Consider the following 12,725-nt stretch of genomic DNA (forward strand, 5'->3'; position numbering starts at 1 on the left):
GACTTGATGATCTAAAATTCTTTTTTACTTTTTTAAGAGGTCAGCTTTATATTTGAACATATTACAAAAGAGATTTCATCAAAAAGACTGTCATCATCAGACTCCTTAGAGTCTTCTTTCTTTGCTCCCACTTTGTCTTCCGTGAGGGCAGGACATCCTGCTGTGGCAGGGCCACCACCCCTACATTGCAGATAAGAGTCTCAATGTTGACATAGAGCAGGGCCTTTGCAAACAAACCTGTCCAGGAAGGTTTGATGTTCACACTGGCTGCTTTAATGAGGGCACTGATCATACCCTACGTGAGCAGCTCCTCATCCTCATGCAGAATGAGGGTTGGGTAGATGCAGGTGCGCTCAGAGACAGAGGCCATGGAGGGGCATGTGCTGGGTAGGAGGCTGCCAGGTGCAGTGAGCACCAGAAATGAGGGCCTCACTCCAACACTGCCTGAGTTTTCTTGGAAGGACCAAGCATGTTAGCAGAAGCTGAGGAAAGGGCACATCTAAATACTAATATGAAACACTAAGGCTGAAATCCAAAGTAAAAATGCACTTACTTATTCTTTCTATAGGTACTTGGCCAGGCACTGCTTTAGGCAGAGAGGGTGCAAAGATATAACATCCCAAATTCAGGAGCTGAGGCTCTAGGGCTGGGATATGCAAATGGAATCAAAACTGAGTAATAAAGCCATTAGCAGCAATATGGATGGACCTAGAGATGATCATACTAAACATATGATGTTTGTCTTTCTCTGAACTAACTCAAAGACAAACATCATATGATATCACTTATATGTGGAATCTAATGTAAAAAATGATACAAATGAACTTTTTTTTTTTTTTTTCAAATGAACTTTTTTACCAAACAGACTTACAGATCTCGAAATCAAATTTATGGTTACCAAAGGGGAAACGTGGGGGGAAATTAGGAGATTGGGATTAACATATACACACTGCTATATATAAAATAGATGACAAGGACCTACTGTATAGCACAAGGAAGTCTACTCAATATTCTGTAATAACCTATGTGGGAAAAGAATCACTTTGCTGTGCACCTGAAACTAACACAACACTGTAAACCAACTATACTCCAATAACATTTTTTAAAAAAGAATTCGGTAATAAAGGACTCCACGCCTTAAATAGGAGAGTCACCTTGTGGCTGGAACTGAGTGGAGGGCACACAACAGTATCGTTCATCGGGTGACTGAACCCTGCCAGAGCATCACCCACAGGCTATCATTCTAATCCATGTTGGCCTGGGGAGGGAGATCCCATCCCCTGCGTATTTACATGAAGAAATGGAGGTTCCAGGAGATCTGCCTGAAGGTGTGTGCTGTGAGCAGCAGGGCTGTCCACGCCCATGCTTTTGCTGCGCTTCCACTTGCTTGCCCAGCTGACTTGGGAGCTGTTTGGATAAGAAAGGAAATGAGCTGTTTCTTGTCTTAGGAAAAGCTTCCAGGAGCCTTAGTCGTTTGGAATGAAGCAAGGAAGGATAGTCTGATCTTAGGGCTGGGAAGGCCCTGAAAAAATGGTACCCTCAGAAACCCAGGAGCCCTAAAACCCTGAGACCCTCTCAGTGTATCCAGTTCTGAGATAGGACAAGGACAAGGGTGGCACCTGCAAGAGGGGCTCAGAGTAGAAGAGAGGTGGCAGCAGAAGCCTGAAGACATCAAAGCCAGAGATCCCCACTGGGCTGAGGGTGAGGTCTGCGGTGGGGATTAGCAAAAAGGGAGTGGTGACAACACAGGGAGGGTCCCTGCTGGAAAAAGCACAGGATTTGACAACGGGGATATACAGGTCAGTGCAGGGATATACAGGTCAGAGCATGCACGTACTTTTTGGTTGGACAATTAATGACATGGTAGAGGAAGAATAAGAATGGGGAGTGTCATCTGAAAATGGAGCTTATTTTTGCCACATTTAATCCAAATTGGCAGATGGTTCATGAAGCTAATAACACCCAGCAGGGGGGAAGCTAGATGCTGACAAGTGAATCATCACTGCCACTCAGAAGGTAGCTGCTATCACAGGCGTGTGTGAACACAAAGATCAAAAGGAAGAGGTCCTGGACTTCCTGGGTGGCGCAGTGGTTAAAAATCCGCCTGCCAATGCAGGGGACCCAGGTTCGAGCCCTGCTCCGGGAAGATCCTACATACCTCAGAGCAACTAAGCCTGTGTGCCACAACTATCGAGCCTGCGCTCTAGAGCTCGTGAGCCGCAACTATGGAGCCAGTGTGCCACAACTACTGAAGCCCACGCGCCTAGAGCCTGTGCTCCACAACAAAAGAAGTCACCGCAATAAGCAGCCCATGCACCACAGTGAAGAGTAGCCCCTGCTCACCTCAACTAGAGAAAGCCTGTGTGCAGTAATGAAGACCCAATGCAGCCAATAAACAAACTAAATAAATAAATCTATAGAAAAAAAAAAAAAGGAAGAGGCCCAAAGGGGTCTGGGGCACACACCTAGAATTTTCTTCAAAAAGCAGAACCCAAAGAAACCCAAGCAGCATTTCTAGAATTGCGTGGATTATGTGTTACCAGGCACACATCCCCATATTTGTAATCCTTGGCAAAGGCACAGAATAGTTGCATTGTGAAACGACCTGGAGGAACTGAGTTGCCCTTGATGTTGAGCTCTAAATCCTTGCAGGTCAACAATTTGCTAATCCAAGAAGGACCACTAATATCCCTCCACTGTGAGGTTATTATCCTGGGCTGCTGGAACAGGCCCTTGGACCCAGAGTAACCCTTCATTGGTCAAAAAGGAAGGAGATAGTCATCTGTTTGGTAGTGGTTTAAGCCTCAAATTTCCCTCCCATTTAGTAGCTGAGATTTTTTTTGGCACAAGGGGGTTAGGGTGGTGTTCCCTCCCCCTAAACAGCAGTCTCCTATCTTAGCCATAAACATATCTTTTTTTTACAATTTCGTAAGCAAAATTTATTTATTATTTAAATTTTTACTGGAGTATAGTTGATTTAATAACCATACATCTTGACAACTGGTTTCCCCTCCAGGCTGGGCCTTAAATGTGCTAGAAAGTGGTTTTCTTTCCATTGTTGTCTTGAGTGAAAGCATTTTCATGTCACCTTTGCCATGTCTGCTTCAGCACTGACAATAAAAGCACTGGCCTAGGGGCTTCCTAGGTGGCGCAGTGGTTAAGAATCTGCCTGCCAATGCAGGGGACACGAGTTCGATCCCTGCTCCAGGAAGATCCCACATGCCACGGAGCAACTAAGCCCGTGCACCACAACTATTAAGCGTGTGCTTTAGAGCCTGTGAGCTACAGCTATTGAGCCCATGTGCTGCAGCTACTGAAGCCCACGCACCTAGAGCCCATGCTCTGCAACAAGAGAAGCCACAACAATGAGGAGCCCGTGCACCACAACGAAGAGTAGCCCTCACTCACCACAACTAAAGAAAGCCCGCGCACAGCAAAAAAAAAGACACAACACAGCTAATAAAATAAATTAACTAATTAAAAAGAAAAAGAGGAAAAAAAGCACTGGCCTAACAAGCCGGGCTTCTAAACCCTGAGTGTCCCCTTTGTTCATCACAAACCCCGTCCTCTAAGTGTCCCCCGCCAGGGTTGGGGTTGCTGCTTTCTCTTCACGAATACATAAATAAATATGGTAGCTCACCCACTGCACCCTACTTTAAGGACTTTTAGAGTTGAAAACAACTGCAGATTCTAGCTCAAACTCTGCCATCCCTTAGACTTCCTTGGTGGTGCAGTGGTTAAGAATCCACCTACCAATTCAGGGAACATGGGTTCAAGCCCTGTGGGGAAGATCCCACATGCAGCAGAGCAACTAAGCCCCTCCTCCACAACTACTGAGCCCAAGCACTGCAACTACTGAAGCCCATGCGCCCTAGAGCCTGTGCTCCACAACAAGAGAAGCAACCACACTGAGAAGCCCGCGCACAGCAATGAAGAGTAGCCCCCGCTCACCCCAACTAGAGAAAGCCCGAGCGCAGCAACGAAGACCCAACACAACCGAAGAAAAGACAAAAGAAAAAAAAACCAAACTCTGCCATCCCTCAATTTCATAAAAGCGATCTTTTCATCTCCTGGTAACTTCTCAAAAACAGATAAATAAAAGCAAGAGGATTCACCAAAAATCATCTCTGAATGACAGATTCACCAAATTCTTGAAGATTTCTTTCTTTCCTTTCAGAGTACTGATTCCCTCCAGGGCCCCAAGCCCAGGGCCATCAGGCGAGCTAGGTCTAAAGCAGTTTGACCAGAGCTGTTTGTTTCCACCAGAGAGAGGGGCTGGGCCAAAGAAAAGGGCAAAAGTCAAATTCCAAAAACCTCCTTAGTCCTTTGGGAACTGGGCTGGCATTTAACTAACTGATCTAGAGTCCCCAGTTCTCTTCCTTTGTAGAGTCAGGAGATTTCTCCAACTATGTGTGAGGTTCTGCCCGCCCTGAGCTCTCAGGCGGGGCTCCCTGGGAGGCAGCTGGGGCACCACCCCAGGTGGGCTCCGATGGTCTCACTCCTCCCTTTGATCCCTTTGTTGTCTTCTTTCTTAAAGGATCAGAGACAAGAGTGATCACCTGTTAGGTAAGTCATTGTCTTCTTTTTCTTTTTCTTTTTTAATAAAACCCCTACACCCTGACAAGAATGGTTACGATTTTTTAAAGTATTATTTATTTATAAAATAAATAGGTCTTAGGTGCGGCAGGCAGTCTCCTTAGTTGTGGCATGGGAACTCCTAGTTGCAGCATGCATGTGGGATCTAGTGCCCTGACCAGGGATCAAACCTGGGCCCCCTGCACTCGGAGTTCGGAGTCTTAACCCCTGTGCCACCAGGGAAGTCCCACGGTCTTATTTCAATTTAGCATCATTATTTCCTTTTAAATCACACAGTGTAAAGTTGGTAATCTTACTTCCAATTAGAGGAGGAGGAAACAGAGAATCAAAGAAGTTAGGAATTGCTTTAGGTTGGCCAGCTTGATCTCCCAGAACCCAGATGTTAACTAGCTTGTTCCCAGCCCCGAGCCCTAGCCAGCATGACGCTTCCGGTCAGTTACTTACTTATCTCTGAAGAGCCTCTGTTCGTGTGTGAAGCAAGGGTATTGGGCTACAGTGCCATCCAGTTTGGAATCCTGGGGTCTCTAAATGCTCCACCACCGAGGGCTGAAACCCACCGACTCCCCAGTTCCCTCCCCACATTCCAGGGAGAAAGAGCTAACTGCTGAGAGCTGTCTCTGCAAGCAGCTCAGGCCCGTGGTCTCACTTCTAGGGGAACTTTGCATCACTCCAGACGCATGTGGACCCGCCTGCCCTGAGGGTTACCCTGGTTCTGTAATTTTTTGCTGAGTAAACTAATAATGTAAGGACAGGGGTGGGAAGAACTTTAATCTACTTCACAGAATTATACGGTAAGAAGCCAAATTATTTCTAAGGACAAAAGGGCAATAAGCCTACTTGTCTCCAGAGAATCCTAACTGGGGGGCTGACAGTATTGATGGGGCTTCTGCCATGTGCCACGCACTGGGGTGGTCTCTGCATGTGCTGTTAATCTTCCCATTGGCATCAGCCTCATTTCGCAGCCAAGAAAACAAATGAATAGGAAAGAATAAGTAACTTTTCTAAAGCCACAGTCAACTCAAATCCAGTGTCTAAATTCAAAGTCCATGACTTTTGCATTTGGACTTTACAGTGAACATTTTTGTTGAATTCAGAGCCCTCTTCTAATTAGTGTAATGTGAATTTTTTTTTTTTTTAAAGATAATGTCAATTCCAACACTCCCAGGAATTTGGGCAGCAGGCCCAGGGACGGGGTGGCACCCGAGAGGGTGAGAGGGTGGTGGCAGATTGCAGCCTGTAAACCCCTCAAGCTATTTCCACATTTGACTAAGCCACAGGGTGCTTGAGAGGAAGTCAGAACAGGAGCCTGTGGCCTGGAGCTCACATTTAACCACACATTTTTAAGAACTATCTCAGAAGCTGTGGTTTTCCAAATAATGCAACCCTGCAAAGCCCAGTTTAGATACTACAGTTGCCAGTTTAGCAAAAGCAGACAAAACCTGTGCCCAGTTTGCCCAAAAGAAAGGAAGGTGCACAGCTGGACGCTGTGAGCTCCTCAAAATGGTGACTCCCCTTCCCCCATGACCAGGAGGACAACTGGCAGCTACTTAAGAAGCCTCAGCTGTAAAACCTAGTTGCCAGGGCCTGAGACAGAGCACTGGCCTGTGAGGGGAGCCCTGAGAAGGGATCCCGGCGGGGTCACCAGTGTTCTGTGGCTTTTGGAGGAAGTCGTATCACCTGTAGTGTCTCAGAGCAGCAGTGGGGAATCTTTAGTGAGTGCGTGCCTGAAGCAAAGTAACGAACTTATCAGAGCTGGTTTCCTTACCTATCAATCTCCTTTCTGGGCTGTTGGGATGGATTGCGGAGGTGAAATATTTAAGGCACTTTCACTGGGAGGGTTTTGGTTGTGATGACATGATGATGTCTACTGCCCCTGGGAACATCAAGGTGTTGGATGGGTCATTTGGAACAATGCCGGAAACCAAAGGCGATGTCACAATCGTTCCAAACCATAGCAGTCAGTGTTTGCTGCCTCAACTATGGTCTGCCATTTCGGTTTTTTTAATAATTTTTTTTAATTGTGGTAAAATACGCATAACAAAATTTACCATCTTAATCATTCTTAAGTAGTATTAAGTACATTCACATTATTCTGCAATCAATCTCCAGAACCACTTCCTCTTACAAAGTTGAAGGTCTGTACCCATTGAACCAGTCTCCATTTTCCCTCCCCCAGCCCCTGGCATCTGTCATTCTACTTTCTGTCTCTATGAACTTGACCTGAGTGTTTTTTGTTTGTTTGTTTTTCTAATCAGCAAAACTCTTCACTTTGCATGTCAATCCACCGCACATGCATTCCATGGCAGGCCTGTTTCACACCAGCATGACAAAGGTAGGTATTAATCAGAGGGGGAGCCAGACCCGCCCCAGCTTCAGGTGGGCGCAGTGTTCAACACCCTGACTCCCGCCCTCTTTGCAGCTGGAGAGACTCACCCCACGAGGAAGGGGCGCCCCAGCTTCTGGGCCACCGTTAGGCAACAGCAATTGTGTTTCCGTTATTAGCCAGCACAGGAGAGCCGAAGCTGGGTCCTGGTGATTCAGGTACCTCTGCATTTAGTGCAGCTCATGTGGAGCCGACGTGCTTTCTAAAGACCTGATTTGAATAGATGCTTGTTGTCGGACTCAAATGGGCACATGAAGTTGGGCTTTCGAAACACAGTTTCCTGTGAGCGTGTGTGTGTGTGTGTGTGTGTGTGTGTGTGTGTGTGTGTGTGTGTGTACGTGTCAGGTGGCAGGGCTGAAAAGGGAAGAGGGAGGCAGAGTCTCTCCCCACAGGGACCCTTACCCCACTTCCCACACAACTCACATACCTGCAGACACACACACACACACACACACACACACACACACACACACACACACACAGGATTTCCAGGCTTTCACTGCCTCTCCCATGCCTGTGATTGTTCCCCATAAACCCAGGCCTGCTCTCCTGGGGCCTCCACAACTTCCTCCCCCACCCCCACCCGCCACCGCCCCAGCCAACACTAAGCCACATCCCTGCATGGCCAACACCTTCCCAATGCCAAGGTCCCACCTCAGATACCATCTCTGTAAAGAAGCCTTTCTTTATCAACTGCCTGCTTTTGAGTTTCACCAAAAACTGACCCAGAGATAAGAACTTGATGCAAGCCACTTATTTGGAAGGTGGTCCCAGGAGCAGGAAGAGGAGATGGGGAAATGAGTCAGCAAAAGGTCACCTTGATTCTGCAGTTCCTGAGACTGGATGGACCACACCTCAGAATGTCCCACCAGTGGTTACAGGGTGTCTGCCTTAGAGTAATTCATGAAGCCCTCTTTTTCTTTGGTGTGTTTTTATGCATCTGCACTTACAGTAAAAGACATTTTAAAAAGTCCCTCTCAGACTTCCTAGATGGCGCAGTGGTTAAGAATCCGCCTGCCAATGCAGGGGACACGGGTTCGAGCCCTGCTCTGGGAAGATTCCACATGCCACGGAGCAACGAAGCCCGTGTGCCACAACTATTGAGCCTGTGCTCTAGAGCCCGTGAGCCACACTATTGAGCCCGTGTGCCGCAACTATTGAAGCCCACATGCCTAGAGCCCGTGCTCCACAACAACAGAAGCCACTACAATGAGGAGCTTGTGCACCACAATGAAGAGTAGCCCCTGCTCTCAGCAACTAGAGAAAGCCCGTGTGCAGCAATGAAGACCCAACACAGCCAATAAATAAATAAAATAAATAAATAAATTTTAAAAAAAGTTATATATAAAAAAAAAAAAAAGTCCCTCTGAGGGAGGAGGAGGCTGAGGTGTACATTCACCAACTTCTGTTCCTCTTTGGCTGACAGTTTCTCCTGGGGCCACGTCTATTTGGCTGGGGGTGGGGGACAGAGAAAGCCCTTGAGAGACCAAGGGAGGCTTCTGCAAAAGGGGGACTGGGACCTCCAGTGTGGGTAGAGAGGACAGGAGGGGCACTGATGGGTCTGCTGTGCCCCCTCCCCAAGTGATCGTGCACCCACCCCCCCAACACCTGCATCCCTGGGGTAGAGCTGCTGCCACACGGAAGAAGCTTATGCCTCAGAGCCCGTCGCTGGCACAGGCCCCATCCAAGCCCTGGGAGGAGCCCTAGCCTTGTGTTGGGGATTGAATTGTGTCCCCCCAAAAAGACACATTGAGGTCCTAACCCCCATACCTCAGAATGGGACCTTATTGGACATAGGGTCATTGTGGATGTGATTAGCCAAGATGAGGTCATGCTGTGGTGAAGGATACGTTGGGACTTTGGGACTGAAATGTACAGACTACTATATACAAAATGGGTCACCAACAAGGACCTACAGTATAGCATAGGGAACTCTGCTCAATATTCTGTAATAACCTAAATGGGAAAAGAATTTGAAAAAGAATAGATACATGTATATGTATAACTGAATCACTTTGTTGTACACCTGAAACTAACACAACATTGTTAATTAACTATACTCCAATATAAAATTAAAAAAAAAAAGACAAGGTCATGCTAGAGGAGTGAGCCCCTAATCCAACATGACTTATAAGAAGACACTGACACAGGGACAAAACCATGTGAAGGTGGAGGACGGAGTGATGCACCTGCCAGTCACGCAGCGCCCAGTGCTCCCAGGAGCCAGGAGAGAGGCCTGGAACACATGCACCCTCAGAGCCTTCGGAAAAAACCAACACTGCTGACACTTTGGATTTCTAGCCTCCAGAACTGAGAGAGAACTGTTGTTGAAGCTCCCAGTTTGTGATACTCTGCTATAGCAGCCCCGGGAAACTAATAAGTCATGTATTCTTCTTTTGAAACGGGGCCCCCAGATACGCTTACAGCTCCACAAAACTGGGAGCTGCCCTCGGCCATCCCCCTGACTTATTTTCTTCCTAGTGTGTATCTCTACCCGACATCATCCCATCCAGATATTTGTTTGGTTCAGTCATGAACAATCACGTGGGCTTTGTGAGGGCAGGCGGCATGATTTGTCTGTTCGCCACCGTGTCCCCAGCTCTCTGAAACAGCCTGGCAGTGCTCACTAAACTTTTGTTGAACAATAATATATAAATTGCCTACTCAGATCTATTCTCTTTTATTTTTAACTGGCTTCCAAGGGGATTTGGGATACATGGAGTATGGCATTGTTACTGAACCAAACTCGGGTCTGCTCAACCAGTAAAGCCAGTTTGCTGAGACTGGGTTGTGGTGAAGGAAAGTACAGCATTTATTGCAGGTGACAAGCAAGGAGTCCAGGTGGCTAGTGCTCAAAAGATCCATATTCCTCAAAGACTTTCAGGGAAAGGGTTAAAAAGACAGGATGAGGGAGGGATGAGATGGGCTGCATGATCAGCTTGTGGGCATTCTTCTGATTGGTTGGTGGTGAGGTAGTCAACATCATCAACCTTCTGCTTCCAACCAGTCCGGGGTCTACATGCTTGTGGGCAACATAGAGTTAACTTCTTCCACTTGGTGGGGGTTTCAGTATCCACAAAAGAGCTCAAAGGACATGACTCAGAATATTATCTATAGCCCTCAAGGAGGGACTAAAAGTCCTTGATTTTGTTTAATGGCTAAACTATTATGTTGTCTTGCTTGACTGTCTTCCTTTGCTTCTGCATTTGCTCACCTCTCTGATTAAACTGATTCTTTAGAACTCAGGGAAGGCCTAGGAGTATAAAGTTTTTCTACAAACAAGAGCCAAGAAGAGGACAGGGGTGGTGGGGTCTGTCCTGGGAAGGCCCCATAGGGTCCTGTTTGGTTACAGCATGAGGCAGCCAATCCTAGAATGGAGTACGGAGAAGCTGGTTGGCAGCTCTCACTTTACAGACCTTTCAAAAGCCATCCCTTCTTTCTTTCTTCCTTTTTTGTTTTAAAGAACTTGTTCCTTTTTTTTTTTTTTAATATTTATTTATTTATTTGGCTGCACTGGGTCTTAGTTGTGTCATGCAGGATCTTTAGTTGCAGCATATGGGATCTAGTTCCCTAACCAGGGACTGAACCCAGGCCCCCTGTATTGGGAGCATGGAGTCTTAACCACTGGACCACAAAGGAAGTCCCAAAAGCCATCCTTTCTTGATGAGGAGGGTCAGTTCACAAAATCATTCAGGGTTGGGGAATCTGGCATGGTGCTATGGACTGAATGTTTGTGTCCCCTTGAGATTGATATGTTAAAGCCCTACCCCCCAATGTGATGGCACTGGGTAGTGGGAACTTTGGGAGGTATTAAGTTTAGATGAGGTCATGAGGTAGGGGTGGGGAGCTCACATGATGGTATTAGTGCCCTTATGAAAAGAGACACCAGAACTTCCTCTCTCCACATACACAAAACATGTTATGTGAGCACATGGTGAGATTGTGACCACTACAAGCCAAGAGAAGAGGCCTCATAATGAAACCTACCTTGCCGGCACCTTGATCTCGGACTTCTAGCTTCAAGAACTGTGAGAAATGTGTCTACTGTTTAAGCCCCCCAGTTGGTGCTATTTTGTTAAGCAGCCAGAGCTGACTGAGACAGATGATATCAAGCAGTTCATGTAGGAAACATCTTGGATTTTTTTTTTAACTGACTGAAAGGAATATGATTAAAAAAAAAAAAAGACAAAAAAGAAACTTATTGCAACCTGGGTTAGCTACCTAGCATGCTGTGCTAGCGATCAGACCTCACCTGGAGTCTTGGGTCCCTAACAGAGAAAAATTTTCCAGCAATCAGAATGGCCCAAGAAAGGCCTGGGCCAGCCTGCAAAGCAGTGAGGTGCTCTTCTCTGCAGGGGCTTCTTACCAGGTGGTGCCTCCCAGTAAGAGAAAAAGTAAAAGGATTCTGGCCCCTGGGCCTTAGGGTCAGGTGTTGCCAGGGGGCCCTTTCACCTCTGGCAGTCTATCCTTGTAGGAATGAAGGTAGGTCACTGGGAAGGATGGGACAGGACCCCAATAAGGCCTGCTTCATGGGGAAGTAATGTTAACATCTGACCAGGGACAAAAATCACCCCAACCCATGTGACTGCAGAAAATCTTAGAGGTAGATATTCGACAGCTGTTAGTAGTGGTAGTCTCAGGAAGCAGGATTGTGGATGATTCATATACCTTTTTGCTGCCTTTCTGTAAATTTCTACACATTCCTTTAGCAACAGAAAAATAAATGAATAAAGTTATCCACACATGTGTTAAACGGCTCTCCCACACCTAAGTTGGTCATTCTATCCCGGCTCCTAGCACTTAATCCTTTTTTGTGCCAACCCACAGCCAGCACTTAAGGGTAATTAAGTCCTCTCTCCTTTCCTGAGTCACCATTTTTTTGCCTTGGGGTGTTATTTAAACCCTAGACCTTTAAACTTTCCATAATTGTCCTTTGTTTCCTTAAAGAAAGCGTTTTTCAGTGGATAAGACTTGACCAACTCTGCCTCTCTCCAGCCGTGGGCAAGTTTGTCTGCAAACTAAGGATAATAGTCACACCTCCCTCCCCAGGCTACAGTGAGAAGTGAATGAGTTAAAATGTGGGAAGGCAGGCAGCTCATAAGCCACTGTCGTTCAGCCTCGAGATAATGACCCACTCTGAGGCCACCAGGAGTGTGGGAATGACAGCTCTGCACGCCCCCTCTCCTGCAGAGGTTGTGAGCCAGGAACGATGCACTGACACCCTGCCCTGCCCTAGAGAGTGAGGAGGACAGAGGCAAGACCACCAACCTGGCCTGCTACGAGGCTTGAAAGTACCTGAGGGGCCGCACGTCAACCAGGAAGAGGCTGACCAGGTGTCCCTGCGCTGTGCATGGGTCTGATAAAGACGCTGGTAGAATGTGAAGGGATGATGGCGCAGTGGGGAGTACATGCATTTTTCTGATGGACGTTGAGGTTCCGCAGCCTCGTGGGGCAGAGTAAGGAGCTGCTGAGGAGTGGCAGTAGCCCAGCACCCCCTCCCGCAAAGGCTGCCTGCCTTCCTCTCACTTCCTGTCCCCACCCCATGTATATGGGGACAGGAAGCAATAACTACGGCCCCACAGACCCAGGCATTTGTCTCTGTCCCTTCCCTCTTTTTTCTTTGCAGCACTGACCACTTGTTCTGTTTGATGTGTGTGTGGGTACGTATAGATGTACTTGGACTTGTTGACTCTGCCCTTTCTCCTCCCCACCCTGGGTAGAGGAGAGGCCCTTGGGGGAGGAACTT

At 47.2% G+C, this 12,725-nt stretch overlaps 1 long non-coding RNA gene and 1 pseudogene across 1 annotated transcript; one reads left to right on the forward strand and one right to left on the reverse strand.

Annotated features, from left to right (window-relative positions):
• Positions 1-32: 32 nt before the first annotated feature.
• On the reverse strand, positions 33-370 carry LOC130848811 (60S acidic ribosomal protein P1-like; annotated as a pseudogene).
• A 4,028-nt stretch (positions 371-4,398) lies between these two features.
• Positions 4,399-7,119, forward strand: LOC130849221 (uncharacterized). The gene is made up of 3 exons (XR_009052702.1): positions 4,399-4,566; positions 6,852-6,928; positions 7,016-7,119. It is a non-coding gene; the product is annotated as an uncharacterized LOC130849221 (long non-coding RNA).
• Positions 7,120-12,725: the final 5,606 nt, after the last annotated feature.

Source organism: Hippopotamus amphibius, chromosome 3 (assembly GCF_030028045.1).
Source record: "Hippopotamus amphibius kiboko isolate mHipAmp2 chromosome 3, mHipAmp2.hap2, whole genome shotgun sequence".
Lineage (NCBI taxonomy): Eukaryota > Metazoa > Chordata > Mammalia > Artiodactyla > Hippopotamidae > Hippopotamus > Hippopotamus amphibius.